Source organism: Opisthocomus hoazin, chromosome 6 (assembly GCF_030867145.1).
Source record: "Opisthocomus hoazin isolate bOpiHoa1 chromosome 6, bOpiHoa1.hap1, whole genome shotgun sequence".
NCBI lineage: Eukaryota > Metazoa > Chordata > Aves > Opisthocomiformes > Opisthocomidae > Opisthocomus > Opisthocomus hoazin.
Genome location: NC_134419.1, coordinates 62,811,792 through 62,827,743, shown reverse-complemented (window position 1 = coordinate 62,827,743; position 15,952 = coordinate 62,811,792). Strand labels below are relative to the sequence as shown.

At 42.3% G+C, this 15,952-nt stretch overlaps 1 protein-coding gene across 2 annotated transcripts in view; it reads right to left on the bottom strand.

Annotated features, from left to right (window-relative positions):
* The window catches only part of DNTT (DNA nucleotidylexotransferase), a 149,996-nt gene that overhangs the window by 118,558 nt on the left and 15,486 nt on the right, over positions 1-15,952 (bottom strand). The window lies entirely within an intron of this gene.

Sequence of the window (15,952 nt, the reverse complement as noted above, 5' to 3'; positions counted from 1 at the left end):
AATTGAAGCATGTAAGCCAAGTCATTCTGTCCATAAGATGGAAATAAATCAAGACTTTTTTTTTTTAAGACATATTCAAGTGTTGGATCTAGCAATATGTTACCCAGTAAATGTTTGAACAGTGAACTGAAATGGAGTAAGAATTGTTCAGTGAATAATTTGGATCAATTACTTTGAAACAAAAAGATGATGTTCCAACATGAGGGCAATTCTGTGCTGAGAACAGCTTGGCTAAGTTCCTACATTTTTGTGATCACTAGTTTTGGTGGTAAAGGGAAGGAATGTCAAATACACTAATAGTTCACCTGAGAAAGGAGTGTGAACTGCCCCTGACTGAGAACACAGTCCCTGTTTCCCTTACACACAAACTCATTGGCAAGAAAAAGTAATCCTTTCAAAAAATGCAACAATTGTCTTTGGCTCATTGTTAAGGCAGAAATTTCTTTCAAGGTTTTGGCCATTTTCAGAGGTGGTTTGATGGAGATTAAGGTATCATTTCCCATATACTGTTGACACACTTCTTTGAATTTGACTCACCAAAGCATGAAAACATGCATGGAATGTCTGTGTTCGATATCACTTATTCCTAATTCTCTAACTCAGAAATCACTGTTTAATCTATCCAAAAGCAGAGAGAGAATCCATTAGGCTTACAATCAATGGCTGTATATCACCTTCAAATAAAGGCTTCATTTAAGACCTCATTTCAAACTGTACAAACATTAAGTCCTGAAATTATATCATCAGCAAACATCTATTCATCACAAAGTGTATCAAAGCCAGAATGTGGCATATCATAATTCAGTTTGTATTCATAAGGTGATGTACGCACATTGGGAATATCAGCCCTGGCAGACAAATGAGAAGATCAAACTCAGCACCTTAATACTTCTCTCACTTTCATATGCTGGTCGCATTAAAGAGCAGGTTTTGAAAATATCTTCTAGAGTTACCACAATATTTTGCTTATGAAGGTTTGTTTAATATTTTTGTCGGCAACATGGACAGTGGAACTGAGTGCACCCTCAACCAGTTTGCTGACAACACCAGGCTTGGGTGACACCGTATCCTGGGCTGCATCAAGAGAAGCGTGGCCAGTAGGTCAAGGGAGGTGATTCTGCCCCTTTCCTCAGCTCTTGTGAGACCCCATCTGGAGTGCTGTGTCCAGCTATGGAGCCCCCAACATAAGAATCACAGAATCACAGAATCACAGAATAGTAGGGGTTGGAAGGGACCTCTGTGGGTCATCTAGTCCAACCCCCCTGCTGAAGCAGGGTCACCTACAGTAGGCTGCACAGGATCTTGTCCAGGCGGGTCTTGAATATCTCCAGAGAAGGAGACTCTACAACCTCCCTGGGCAGCCTGTTCCAGTGCTCCGTCACCCTCAGAGAGAAGAAGTTCTTCCTCATGTTCAGACGGAACTTCCTGTGCCTCAGTTTGTGCCCATTGCCCCTTGTCCTGTCACTGGGCACCACTGAAAAGAGCTTGGCCCCATCCTCCTGACACCCACCCTTCAGATATTTGTAGGCATTTATAAGGTCCCCTCTTGGCCTTCTCTTCTTCAGGCTGAACAAGCCCAGTTCCCTCAACCTCTCCTCGTAGGGGAGATGCTCCAGTCCCCTCACCATCCTTGTAGCCCTCCGCTGGACTCTCTCCAGTAGCTCTTCATCCTTCTTGAACTGGCGAGCCCAGAACTGGACACAGGACTCCAGATGAGGCCTCACCAGGGCAGTGTAGAGGGGAAGGAGAACCTCCCTCGTCCTGCTGGCCACACTCTTCTTGATGCACCCCAGGATCCCATTGGCTTTCTTGGCAGCCAGGGCACACTGCTGGCTCATGGTTCACCTGTCGTCCACCAGGACACCCAGGTCCCTCTCCGCAGAGCTGCTCTCCAGCAGGTCCACCCCAAGCCTGTACTGGTGCATGAGGTTGTTCCTCCCCAGGTGCAGGACCCTGCACTTGCCCTTGTTGAACCTCATCAGGTTCCTCTCTGCCCAACTTTCCAGCCTATCCAGGTCACGCTGAATGGCAGCACAGCCTTCTGGTGTATCTACCACTCCTCCCAGTTTGGTGTCGTCAGCAAACTTGCTGAGGGTACATTCTAACTCTTCATCCAGGTCGTTGATGAAGAAGTTAAACAAGACTGGGCCCAGTACTGACCCCTGAGGGACACCACTTGTCACCAGCCTCCAACTAGACTCAGCGCCGCTGATGACAACCCTCTGAGTTCTGCCATTCAGCCAGTTCTCTATCCACTTCACCGACCACTCATCCAGCCCACACTTCCTCAGCTTCCCCAGGAGGATATCATGGGAGACTGTGTCGAAAGCCTTGCTGAAGTCAAGGTAGATAACATCCACGGCTCTCCCTTCGTCTACCCAGCCAGTCATGTCATTGTAGAAAGCTATCACATTGGTCAGGCATGATTTCCCCTTGGTGAATCCATGCTGACTACTCCTGATAACCTTCTTTTCTTCCACTTGCTTCATGATGGCCTCCAAGATAAGCTGCTCCATCACCTTTCCCGGGATGGAGGTGAGGCTGACCGGCCTGTAGTTCCCTGGGTCCTCCTTCTTGCCTTTTTTGAAGATTGGAGTGACATTGGCCTTTCTCCAGTCCTCGGGCACCTCTCCTGTCCTCCAGGACCTCTCAAAGATGATGGAGAGTGGCTCAGCAATGACATCTGCCAGCTCCCTCAGCACTCGTGGGTGCATTCCATCGGGGCCCATGGATTTGTGGACATCCAGATCACTTAAGCGATCCCTCACACAGTCCTCCTCGACCAAGGGAAAGTCGTTCTCTTTGTAGGCTTCTTCTCTTACCTCCGGGGCCTGGGATTCCTGAGGGCCAGTCTTACCACTGAAGACTGAAGCAAAGAAGGCATTCATTAGCTCTGCCTTCTCCGCATCCTCCGTCACCAGGACACCCGCCTCATTCAGCAGCGGCCCCACATTGTCCCTAGCCTTCCTTTTGCTGCTGATGTAGTTGAAGAAGCCCTTCTTGTTGTTTTTGACATCCCTTGCCAGCTTCAATTCCAGGTGAGCCTTGGCCTTCCTCGTCGCATCCCTGCATGCTCTCACCACGTATCTGTACTCTTCCCAAGTGGCCTGTCCCTCTTTCCACTTTCCATGCACCTTTCTCTTCTGCCTGATCTCCACTAGAAGCTGCTTGTTTAACCATGCAGGTCTCCTGCCTCCTTTGCTAGATTTCTTTCTCAGGGGGATGCATTGCTCCTGTGCATGGAAGAAGTGTTGTTTAAAAAGCGACCAGCACTCATGGACCCCCCTGCCTTCGAGAGCCCTGGCCCACGGGATTCATCCCAGTAGCTCCTTGAAGAGGGCAAAGTCAGCCCTCCTGAGGTCCAGGGTTTTGATCCTGCTGATCGCCCTGCTTCCTCCACGCGGGATCCTGAACTCGACCATTTCATGGTCACTGCAGCCGAGTCTACCTCCAACCTTCACATCCTCCACCAGTCCCTCCTTGTTTGTTAACACGAGGTCCAGCAGCGCGCCTTTCCTTGTTGGTTCCTCCACCACTTGCATCTGAAAGTTATCATCGATGCTCTGTAGGAACCTCCTGGATTGCGCCTGCCTAGCTGTATGGTCTTCCCAGCTGATGTCAGGGTGATTGAAGTCCCCCATGAGAACCAGGGCCTGTGACTGTGAGGCTGCTTGCAGCTGCCTGTAGAAGGCCTCATCAACCTCCTCCTCCTGGTCAGGTGGCCTGTAGTATACACCCACCGTAATGTCACCCGTGTGAGCCTGTCCCTTAATTCTAACCCACAAGCTTTCAACTCCTTCTTCACTTGCCCCCAGGCCAAGCTCAATGCATTCCAGTTGCTCCCTCACATATAGAGCAACTCCCCCACCTCTCCTTGTTGGTCTGTCCTTCCTAAAGAGTCTGTAGCCATCTATGACAGCATGCCAGTCATGCGAGTTGTCCCACCACGTTTCTGTGATGGCGACCAAGTCGTAGCCGTCCTGCTGTATAATGGCTTCCAGCTCCTCCTGTTTATTGCCCATGCTACGTGCATTGGTGTAAACACACTTGAGCTGGGCTGTCAATCTCACCCCTGGCCTTGGCACTCCAAGCCTAGGCTCATCCCTAGTGAGCTTGGCAATATCACCTTCCCCCTTCGAACCTAGTTTAAAGCCCTCTCAATGAGCCCCGCCAGCTCGTGGCCAAGAATTCTTTTTCCCCTTTGTGATAGCTGAGCTCCACTTTTTGCCAGCAGGCCCGGTGCTGTGTATACCTCCCCATGATCAAAAAAGCCAAAATTTGACCGATGGCACCAGTCCCTGAGCCACCTGTTAACCAGGTGAGTTTTCCTGCCCCTTTCAGTGCTGTCCCCTGCCACTGATGGGATGGAGGAAAACACCACCTGCGCCCCTGATCCCTCAACCAGTCGCCCCAGTGCCCTGAAGTCCCTTTTGATGGCCTTGGGACTTCTTTCTGCTACCTCGTCCCCGCCAACCTGCATTACCAAGAGGGGGTAGTAATCAGAAGGCCGCACCAGACCAGGGAGTTTCTTCGCAACATCCCTAACCCGGGCCCCAGGGAGGCAGCAGACTTCCCTGTGGGATGGGTCCGGTCGGCAGATCGGGCCCTCTGTTCCCCTCAGAAGGGAATCACCTATGACAATGACCCTCCTTTTTTTCTTAGTTGAGGCAGTTGTAATACGTGGGGCTGTCTGACTCGTTCTAGGCAACCCCCTGGATGGAGCCTCACCTTCACCCACATCCTCTGTGGCCAGTCCCTCACATTCCAGAGCCCCATACCTGTTGCTTAAGGGCAACTGGGCAGGTGAGGGAGGACATGGATGTGTTGGAGCGGGTCCAGAGGAGGGACACGAAGATGATCAGAGGGCTGGAGTACCTCTCCTATGAGGACAGACTAAGAGAGTTGGAGCTGTTCAGCCTGGAGAAGAGAAGGCTCCGGGGTGACCTCATAGCAGCCTTCCAGTACCTGAAGGGGCCCTACAGGAAGGATGGAGAGGGACTTTTCACAAGGGTGTGTAGTGATGGGACAAGGGGGAATGGCTGTAAACTAAAAGAGGGCAGATTTAGATTAGATATTAGGAAGAAATTCTTCACCATGAGGATGGTGAGGCACTGGAACAGGTTGCCCAGAGAAGTTGTGGATGCCCCATCCCTGGAAGTGCTCAAGGCTAGGTCAGATGGAGCTCTGAGCAACCTGGTCTAGTGGAAGATGTCCTTGCTCATGGCAGGGGGGTTGGAACTGGATGATCTTTAAGGTCCTTTCCAACCCTAACCATTCTATGATACTAAGGTACAGTGAGAGGCTGTTGCACGCTTGTACAGAGCAAAGCTCTGACAAATATATTTGTTATATTACCTTTGCTGACAAATAGGGGAACATTAAGAATTCTGTCTAACTTCAGTAATTATGACTTGCTTAAATTGTGTGAATACCATTGAAGAACATGAAGATTCCCAAATAAAAGGCAAAGTATAACATTTTCTGTGAAAAGTGTGGCATTACTTTACTGTTGTCTTCCACATAGAATTTGCCAGGGTAAACTAACAGTCAACTATCATGTTAAGCCCCCTTGATACCAGGCGTCACTAAGCAAAAAAAATACAATCCTACATCTTGTCATTAATCTGCAGTTTTTTATCCACAGATCTCAAAACAAGCCAATGAGCTGCCAACTGTCTGACAGCTGCAAATGTCTCCTGCATGAATGTATACTGTGGGCTAGATCCCTATCTCAGCAGTAACAATAAAAGGTCTCATAGTAAATGCCATCAACATAAAGTAAGTGCATCAGCTATCTATGGTAAAATCATAGATAGAACCTGTGTTTAGTGCATAAATGCAGGAAAGAAAACGAAACAGTAATTCTGTATGTGTAAATATTCCAAATTTTACACTTAACAAATTAACCATCCAGTCAAATAAATGAAGAAACTATCACACTCCTTTCCAAGTGACCAAAAAACACCACTCCATTTTTGAAAACCAACTGTAATGGTTCTGGCTCAGTAAGGCATTTACTATTTTATTTTATTTTATGTGTACATGAGGTGGCTTAATTATTTTGAGTCTAAAGATCTGACAAAGCCTTCTTTTAGGAAATTGATTTTCATTGTCAACAAGTGTTGAAGAGATTACCCATGTTCAGCTGCCTTGCATTAAAACTCCTGCTTTCAGTTTCTATTCCTGAGTTCTAACGAATCAATGTAGTTGTTAAGTACTCCCCCTTTTGGTTTGTTACAACATGGCATTATAATGCTTGATATTTCTCTTGATTAAATGCTAGCATCTCATATACACACTGTATGTATATCATCAGAGTTAAGCTAGCCCTATAGCATTGCAACTCCTCTTAGAAACTGTTTCACTGAATAAATCTGTGGTAACAGATATTTGCAATGGCAGGTTATCTGCAACTGCAGATGATCATTCATTGTTTTGCTTTTAAATGTGTTTTTGATCACCATTGCTACCTTGCAGAATAAATATATAGAACAAATGTAAAGGAAAATAACTGATTAAATCAGGGATGGCTGACTAGTGTCTTGGTCTTACTGGGATTTACCCAGGACTATAACTACGTGTATTCATTGTTGACAGGAGATTTGCTACTGAAGTGAATTATTTGAAATTGCATTTGTTAATCCTGTAACAAACAAATGTAGCACAGTGAAAGAAAGTATCATTAAAATGGTATTCAATTAATTTTCCTGAAGTGGAAAAAACTGTCCAGTATGTGTACGTGGCCACTGCCACCTTCACTCTGCTGCATGAAAGAGTATATTTGTTGAGAACAATTTCCACCTGAGTTCAAGACCCCTTCTTCAAATCAAGCAGTCTACTTCAAAATTCTAATTTCATAATGTACCAAATGGATTTGCAACTTCATTGTGCTACTCTTTTAGAAGAAAGCTTTTCTAGTTAGACATTATATAAAGATCAGCTTCACTAGATTAAAAGCTGTTCAACATAAAATGCTTTTCACCATTCAAAAAGTCTTCTTCTGTTCCTATTTATGCCCTAGTGCTGACTGAAAACACACAGGGTATCTCACCTGATGAAACCATCTGCAATATCTTATTCCTCAGTGCAGTTTGTGCTACTATACATCCCCTGTTCTACTATGTCCTCATCAAGTTTCAGGAGGAGAAAAAAAAATGTAGTATTTTATTATCCTTCTCTGAAATGTTATTCAAACACTGAAATGTGTAGTTACCCATCAATCCTCCTCACTTCTTTTTAGCTCCAACTCATCTTCTCAAAACGTACCGAAAAACTTTCGTCAACAAAGATGTGATTTCACCACCTTTGTGCTGTGTCAGTCCAGCAAAGTGCTCTACTCCCTTGAAAAGTCTTCAGAATTCAGTTGTTAACTTCAAAGAAAGGCAAGCACTAACTTCTCCCAGAAGATCCTGTAATGTTAGCAAAGCATATCAAGGATTAAGATCCTCTCTGGAAATAAACAGCACTTCATTTGATTCAAGTTCTTCTCCCGAACTTTAATTGAATAGTTCCAGGGTCATTGTGATAAAACAGTTTGCTAAAAGGCATCCTTTCTGATAGTGCTTTTATCTTTGCTTATTCAGTTTATAAAAATGAGTGGGTTTGTCTGCGATGGATTTGCAGTTAAGATCTCTAAACAAAATAATCAGATTAACAATTTTCTGCAGTATATTTTGTGAGAGTGAATGTGAAAAAGAATTTTTAGAATATTTGTTAGAACACTCCATGTGTGCGAATGGCCTAAAGGATACAATCCACTGGGGAATTAGGCAAAAACCTACTAAAATCCTCTCACCAAACATTAAGCCTCAGTACTGACATTCCCATGTAACATTTGATAAATAGTTTCCAGTACTATTTTAATCTCCTCTGGGAGCATAAGCGAGAATCTAAAGATCCATTCTCTACAACCACATTAAATGATGCACAAGAATTGAACAGCGGAGGGTCAGCTCTTCTACTACCATTATGAAACTATCAAATATCACTGAGAAATTTTATATGAAATGCTGCATCTCAACTTTGCTCTTTCTGAGATTGATTGTATTTGGACAGAGTCTACTTTTAGAGCATGGATGCTCTAGAACTATTCTATGTGCAGTTGTACAGAGACACTGCTAAGAGTTTCTAGAACTGGAGTTAATGGTAGAAACTAATTGTAAAAGTATTTTCTTAGTAATTACAGGTAGTACAGGAAGAGATGTTTACGTTAGACGACTAAATACCATAAATACAAAGGCTCTGTCATTTAGATGGGGTCAGCAAACACAGAAAGCAGCTTTTCCACGATAGAATCACCTTATTGTTGACATGTTTCTAATCTTTCAAGAGGGGGACAACCCCCCACTCCCATAGGCAGTTTTCAATCTGAAGGCAGACAAGTTGACAGAAATCCAGAAAAAAAGGGAAGCAGAAAGGCAATCCTTACGAATATATGGCCTCATATCACATCAGAGAGTTTCAGCCAGGTTTCTGTCAGTAGCAGAGTGGAAGCCAGTCTTTCAGAGCGCCAGCCAAAGCTGGCCACCACATGCCTCCTAGGATGTTCCTCGCCCTCTCAGAGATTCATAACCACACTTGTGCAGGAGTGATGTGTTTCAGGCTACTTTTGTTTCAGAGAGCCTCTTGACAAGCAAGTATCTGTGCTCTCAAGTTTCCTGGGATACAGACAAGAAATCTGAAGGAGACTGATCTAAGAAAACCTCCACAAAAATATTACATTCTTTTTGGCCCTGCTCTCCTGCTGTTCTGCTCTTACAGAGTGTTGACTCACAGGGTTCTGCATGCTGTGAGAGAGACAGCAAGAGGTAAGAGAGCTGAGTGCAATCCATCTATTGTGAGAACTGGAAGGAAAATGAAAAAAATTATTTATAGTATTATGAACTTCCTGAGTTCAGTCCATTCAGAACAGAACCTGTATTCACTGGCCACCTCCAAGTACAGACTGAGCCCCATCCCAGTACAAACTGAATCCCTTGGCTTCCTCCCAGTACAAACTGGACCCCCTGGACTCTTCCCAGTACAATCTGGGCCCAGTTCCAGTACAGACTGGATCCCCTGGCCATGTCCCAGTACGGACTGGCCCATGTCTCAACACAAACTGGATCTCCTGCCCCCTTCCCTGTACAGACTGGGCCCCATCCCCGTACAAACTGGAAGCCCTGGCCTCATCCCAGTACAAACTGTCAGCTTGTAGCCTAAAGCACCTGAGCCTGAGGACAGCAAGGAGTGTGCTGATGTTTGGTTTAGTATTATGCAGTCCTGCAAGGAGCAGGGAGTTGTACTGGATGATCCTTATAGGTCCCTTCCAACCCAAGATCTTCTGTGATTCTATGCATAGTAGTTTTCAGCACGTAAGTCTTCCAGTACGTCAATTTAGGCATTGCTTAGACCTGCATTTATTTATCAAGTCTTGCTAGATAAATTCATAGGGGAAAAAAGTCAGTAAGATCCCCAATAAGGAAAGAAACTAATGAGTAAGTGATTTTGTGGCTTTCCAGATGTAATCTCAAAACTGCTTGGTAGTTATTTTCCCTTACATGTTATTGAGCTTTCCTTAATAGCAGAAAAAAAACATGACTCTAGAAGCTGATGTAAGAAATTTTCAAACTATCAGTAGAAATCCAAAAGCTGGGCTGGCAGGGTAGGCAACAATTATGGCATCATCTCAGTGATGTGATAGGGACACTGGATCAGAATGCCTTCAGCACACACTGTGATAAAGTGTTAACTCTAAGTGATAAAATCATTTCTGTGCCTCTAAATCAAACTAAACTAACGTCAGCTACCAAAGTCAACAGGAAAGAGAAGAGATTAACTACCATTAAGAGCAATTTTGCAATGACATTAAATAATCTGTAATCAGTTATAAGATATGGGCAATTCTACTTCGTTTTGGTGATACAGGTATATCAGGGCTAGTGCATGCTTCCATAGCTTTTGCACTCACATGTGCTAGTCACATATACAGCACATTAAGTGCTTTGGTTGTGAACTGCTACACAGCTGACCAAGAGGTGAGAAATGCCAGAAAATTCAATTGTCTGCTGTAGTCTGCCAATAATGGAGAGATGCAAAATTGCAAACAGAAATAATAGATCATGCTCTGGACAGTGGAAAAGATGTGGCAAATGAGGCATGGGACTTTATACAGAATGTGTAGGTTGCAGAGAACTAAAATCACTGCTTCATCTGACTTTTAACTTCTGACCTCAAAGGATAATCACATCATTGTCAGATCTCACTGTTCTGAAGTTCAGTGGTGAGGCTTTTATCAGCCTGACATTTATTGTGGACAATTTTTTCTTTTAACGTTTAAGTTCTCATTTCATTTCTTTTTAATAACAAAGGAATGAGGACATGAAGATCATGCATAAACAACTCCCACTGACTTTTCACAAAATACTTGCATCAAAATAGACTTCAATTTATCAGGAATGTAGGTAACATTATCAAGGTCTCATTCACCTCATACATCCAATCAACTTTTGAAAACAGGCATGGAATTCTAAGGTAGGGCTGCTTTTGAAGTGTGTTCAAAAACATAAAACAAGCATATGAAAAATATTATACCAGAGTGCAAAACTTTTATGCATTGATTTCTTCTCTTTCTCACCTCATACAGTTTATGATTCACTTCTAGAGAAGTGAAGGCAAGTTAACTTTCACCATTTATAGAGAAGACAACCTATCACAGAATCATAGAATCACTAAAGTTGGAAAAGACCTCTAAGATCATCAAGGCCAAGCATCAAGCCATCACCACCATGCCTACTAAACCATGTACTAAAGTGCCATATCTACACATTTTTTGAACACCTCCAGGGATGGTGACTCCACCACTTACCTGGGCAGCCTGTTCCAACACCTGACCACTCTTTCAGTAAAGAAATTTTTCCTAATATCCAACCTAAACCTCCCCTGACACAACTCGAATCCATTTCCTCTCATCCTATCACTAGTTACTTGGGAGAAGAGACCAACACCTGCCTCACTACAACCTGCTTTCAGGAAGGTCTAGAGATCAAGAAGGCCTTCCTTCAGCCTCCTCTTCTCCAGACTAAACAGCCCCAGTTCCCCCAGCCACTCCAAGTAAGACTTGTGGACTAGGCCATTCATCAGCTTCTTTGCCCTTCTCTGGACTTGCTCCAGCAACTCAATGTCCTTCTTGTACCGCAGGGCCCCAAACTGCACACAGTATTCGAGGTGCAGCCTCACCAGTGCCAAGTACAAGGGCATGGTCACTTCCCTGTTCCTGCTGGCCACACTATTCCTCATACAAGCCAGGATGCCGTTGGCCTTCTTGACCACCTGGGCACACTGCTGGCTCACATTCAGCTGGCTGTCAACCAACACCCCAAGGTCCTTTTCCACCAGCCAGCTTTCCAGCCACTCTTCCCCAAGCCTGTAGCGTTGCATGGGGTTGTTGGGACCGAAATGTAGGACCTGGCACTTGGCCTTTTTAAACCTCATACAACTGACCTTGTCCCATTGATCCAGAAGGGCCTTCTGGATCTTCTTTCTAGAGAAGTGAAGCATTCACTTTCTAGAGAAGTGAAGCAAAATAGGAAACTTCTATTTCTATTACAGTCCAGCTGATTGTCTTGCACAGCCCAGTAATAAAGTGCATGGGAAATTAAAAGCAAGGGAAAAATCTGACTAAAACCATAATTGAGATACTCCGTATCCACCTGAATAGTAGCTCATCCTCCTTTACATTATCTGATAAAACAGCAGTGTTCTTAAACATATCAACATTACAAAAAATCAATTATACTGCACATTGAAGAAGGCATTTTGCAACAAAAAGTCTTGTTGTAAATGAAGTTTAGCCAGTGTGTTTATTTCCCATGTTGCTTCAAATTATACTCATCATCTGAGATATATCATTCCAATGACAATGGTATCACAAGGAATCATGGTATAACAGTTAGACCAGGCAGACAGAATGTCAGCAGTGTCAAACTGGCAAATCTATCATTTAACCAGAGATCAAGAGAGAAAATCTGAAGGTCAGAAATACAATATTCATAATACTGTCAGTAGATGGATGCATAGTGAAGACCTCATATATAGATCCTTAAAAAGCTTATCAGAGGAATGTTTACAACACATAAGAGCAGCTGTTACTGGAGTTTTCTCCATTAGGTTGCAATATGCATGGATATTGAGCCCTTCATTCCCTAGTATATTCCCTAGAAACAGTAAACATCTTGAGATATACGTTAGTGGTATTGTTTGTCATGCAAGACACACACATGCAGCAGTCAGCTACTACCTTTGTTCCCACGAACTCCAGCTGGTACCACAAAACTGCCTTTTGGTACATCCCACATCATTATTCACCCTCTACCTTCTTATATTTAGAATCCCTAGCATTTTTCCAATAGGCAACTCATATTTCCTTGCAAATAAACTAACATGATTAGCATGACTTCTGCCTTTGGAAGAGAGGAGAGAAGAATAGACTCAAACAACTCTGTAGCTTCATCAATTCGTACTGCAACAGGCAATTCTGGCACTGTGCAAAGAAAATACCTGTGAGAATATTCACGGCTTTCCTTAGCATTTCTACAACGATTGAACTGGAGATGCTAAAGCTATGGAAGAAAGGTTCACAAAAGCCAGTTCACAAGAAAAAATGAAAAGAGAACGGACATAACCATACTAAATTCTGATTATATTCACCAGATAAAAATAGAAGACACCTCCAGAATTGGTGGGGAGAAGAATCTGTCTCTGAGTGTCAGTTTCTTCCATACCTTTCTTGTTATCGCAAGGTCATTTTACCTAGAACTGATTTCATTTGATACCATGCTGATAGAGAAGTCTGATGACAGAACCCTTACCTAAATGATAACCAAAACCAAACTAATAAAAAGGAGCTAGAATAAAATGTTATGACATTGAATTGTGTGACTCAAATGAGAAAAATATAAAAGTACTTTTTCATTTTATCTTGATAGTTCTTTCACTTATAATTTATTATCATGAATGTAATATCTCTTGAAATGTCTCTTCTGGATCTCCCCAAATACCGCAGTCAGAATCAAAAAAAAATAAAAAAACACACCTATAGATCTCTCAGCTCCTAAGGTCTTTCTTATTTATTGAGATTTTATCGTATTCTCTCTCTGTTGACTGTCAAATAAACTCTGCTCATAAAATTTTATCTATGTCAGCAGGCTAAGGACAGAAGACATCTAAAAGCTCTGTATAAGTCCAAAAACCTTGAGAAACAGTCTCTATTTATCCAGCTTGTCTTTCCATCACCTCCTTTCTCATTTTCATTACTTTTTGTACCCTGCCACTTCTACACTCCCTCCCTTTGTCAGTCTCCGACTTCTCTACCCATCTTCTAGGCCCTGCTTTCCCTTTTGAATTCCTCCTTTCTTCTGTCTTTATTTAACAGGCTCAGAAGTTAATTTTTCCAACTTCATTTTCAGGGCTCTGTTGACTGGAAGCAGGGAGGAGGTCTGCTTATTTTTGGTCCAAACAGCATCTGGATGCTGGCCAGCTGACACATACACTCCACCCAATTCCTTTTATCCATAAAGCGAACATGCTTCCCTGAACTCTCTGGGCTCCCCAAAACCATCACTTTACGCTTCCTTCCTTCCGCATGCTCTCGTTATGACACTAAGCAATAAACACCATTTCTGAAATTCCAGCTGCTGAGTTTTTGCAGATTCAATGTTCTTCAAAGTCATAAGACATTAAAGAGTTAAGAGTATTCACTGGCAACAACTGACCTGTCAGTCAATCTAACAGCAAAAATACACACGGGAAAATTTGAAGGAGGATAGCAGATCTGACATTTTAACTTAGCCGAAAGCCATTTTAATATTTGAACGTGTGCCCCAAATCCATTTTGCACTGGGAAGTAAAACAGGAAGAGCAATTGGCCAAGTTCATTGCAGTGACAGAGAACTATGGACCTGGGAAGTAGATGCAGCAAAAAAACCCCACCACTCTGGTTCTTATACTAACTTCATGGCAATCTTCAACACCTACAGGGTCAAGCTTTTGCTGAGATCTTCCACAGTAAAATACCATACAATGATGCATTCATATGCCCACTGGGAGTTGAAGTAGTAATTTAACATTTTTCAATTTATCTCGTATCAAGAGTCATGTGCATGATGAAAGATGTTCTACACATATCAATGTACAAGACTCAAAGAAATCAAGTGTTTAAGAATTCATTGTACTAACAAAATACATCAAAAGAACATAAACAAAATAATTTAAAATGAGCATCAGTCGCAGCTTTTAAAATTTAAGCTGCCGAGGAACGTTATTTAGATGATAAGACAAGACACTGAAGTAATATTCTTTTTCTGTTTTGAAATTTACTTACTATATTTTAATGCATATAAGTGTTGCCAGACAGAAATCTGTTCATACACATTTTCCTACATTTTATCAGAGTAGTCAACATACAGATGAATTTCAAAGAAGTTCTATAAAGAAACGATATAAATGTAAGTATAAACTATACAAGCCAGCATATGAATCTAGAGGAACAGACTGCAAGTTCTTCCAAGGTGTTCAAACGAATAAAAATCAAAGCGGCAGCTCAGTTTTAAACTGCAAAGAATACTGAGCACTTGCGAAGGATATCACAACCAAGCAGTACAGCATCAATTCCAGCGTTCAGAAAAGTCAAATAGAATTTCTGATGAACAATGTCACTTTTGTAGCAGGTTGGGTTTTTATTACTGTTATATTTTATTGTCCTAGTTAAAAACATGAATTTTTGAAAAGATAAAGAAAACTAGGTGTAAAATTCAGCATACAAACAAATACATATGAGAATAAGTACGTTTTTAATGCATGGTTAGATGTGGGAAAATCTCTCTAGAATAATGGTGAATCTGTTGCTAGATTTAAAGAGAAGGTCAAACTAACAATCAAAAGCCATATAAGAAGATTTTAGAAGTCTGAGGGATAAAACAAAAAGCAATTGTCCTTAGGACAATGGTTTTTATGCCACATATCCAGCCTCTGTGGCACAAAACAAGCAAACAAAAAAAGCCTAGCATTTGGCAATAATTAAAATTCTGCTGAAACAAAATGCCTGAGGAATGGGTTGAAGAACAAGAGAAATAAAGAAAAAGGGTATATTTATGCAGCAAACTGGATATAGAGGTAGTGATTTAAAAGTGGCAGATTTCAAACTAGCAAACAACCATGGTGTTTTTGGTATAGCAATGGTGCTATCCATTCTTAGCAAGTTCTTTGGGTCTGGGGTTTGTTTTTTGTGCTTTTGATCTCTTCCATTTGAGGCCTCTTTGCATCAGGGTCTTTTAAAATCACAAGAAGGAAATGCATTTTAGAGTTCTATTTAGGGCTACACAGAGACATACTTCAATTCAGTAATGCAAATGGATCATTTTTGTTCCTTACCATGAACAGTTAATTATTTTTCAGTAACATAGTCTAGATGCCAGAATCCTCCAGTAAATTTTGTGTTGACTTGTAAGATAGCTGCTCAAAGAAGTTCTACAGATTATTGCTCTGTATTACAACAAACAGTACACAAAATTGATATAACATGCAGTTAGTAAAACTGAAAAGATATCGTTTACTGGGGGGAGGGGGAACCAAAACAGAAGAACAGACATCTGCAAAAGCCACATGGTCACTTTCTAACATGAAATCTTTCGTAACATTTGAGAAATCATTCATATATTAAGGCTCCCTGTGCTTCTCCCTCCTACAGTACTAAATCCTCTCACAGAAACAAAGGTGGAAGAAAACACCAGGACAGAAAATAAAGAGATTTGCAAAGATTCATTAAATATTTAGACAGCTAGAGTTCCCTTTGGCCTCTGAAAGGCCCCCTAATTGACTTTTCTAAATCATAAAAAATAATCTACATCAGTCACAAAGGGAACCCAAGACTCTCGAACTCCATTTCCATGCCTTATATAACTGGTTGGCACAGTAG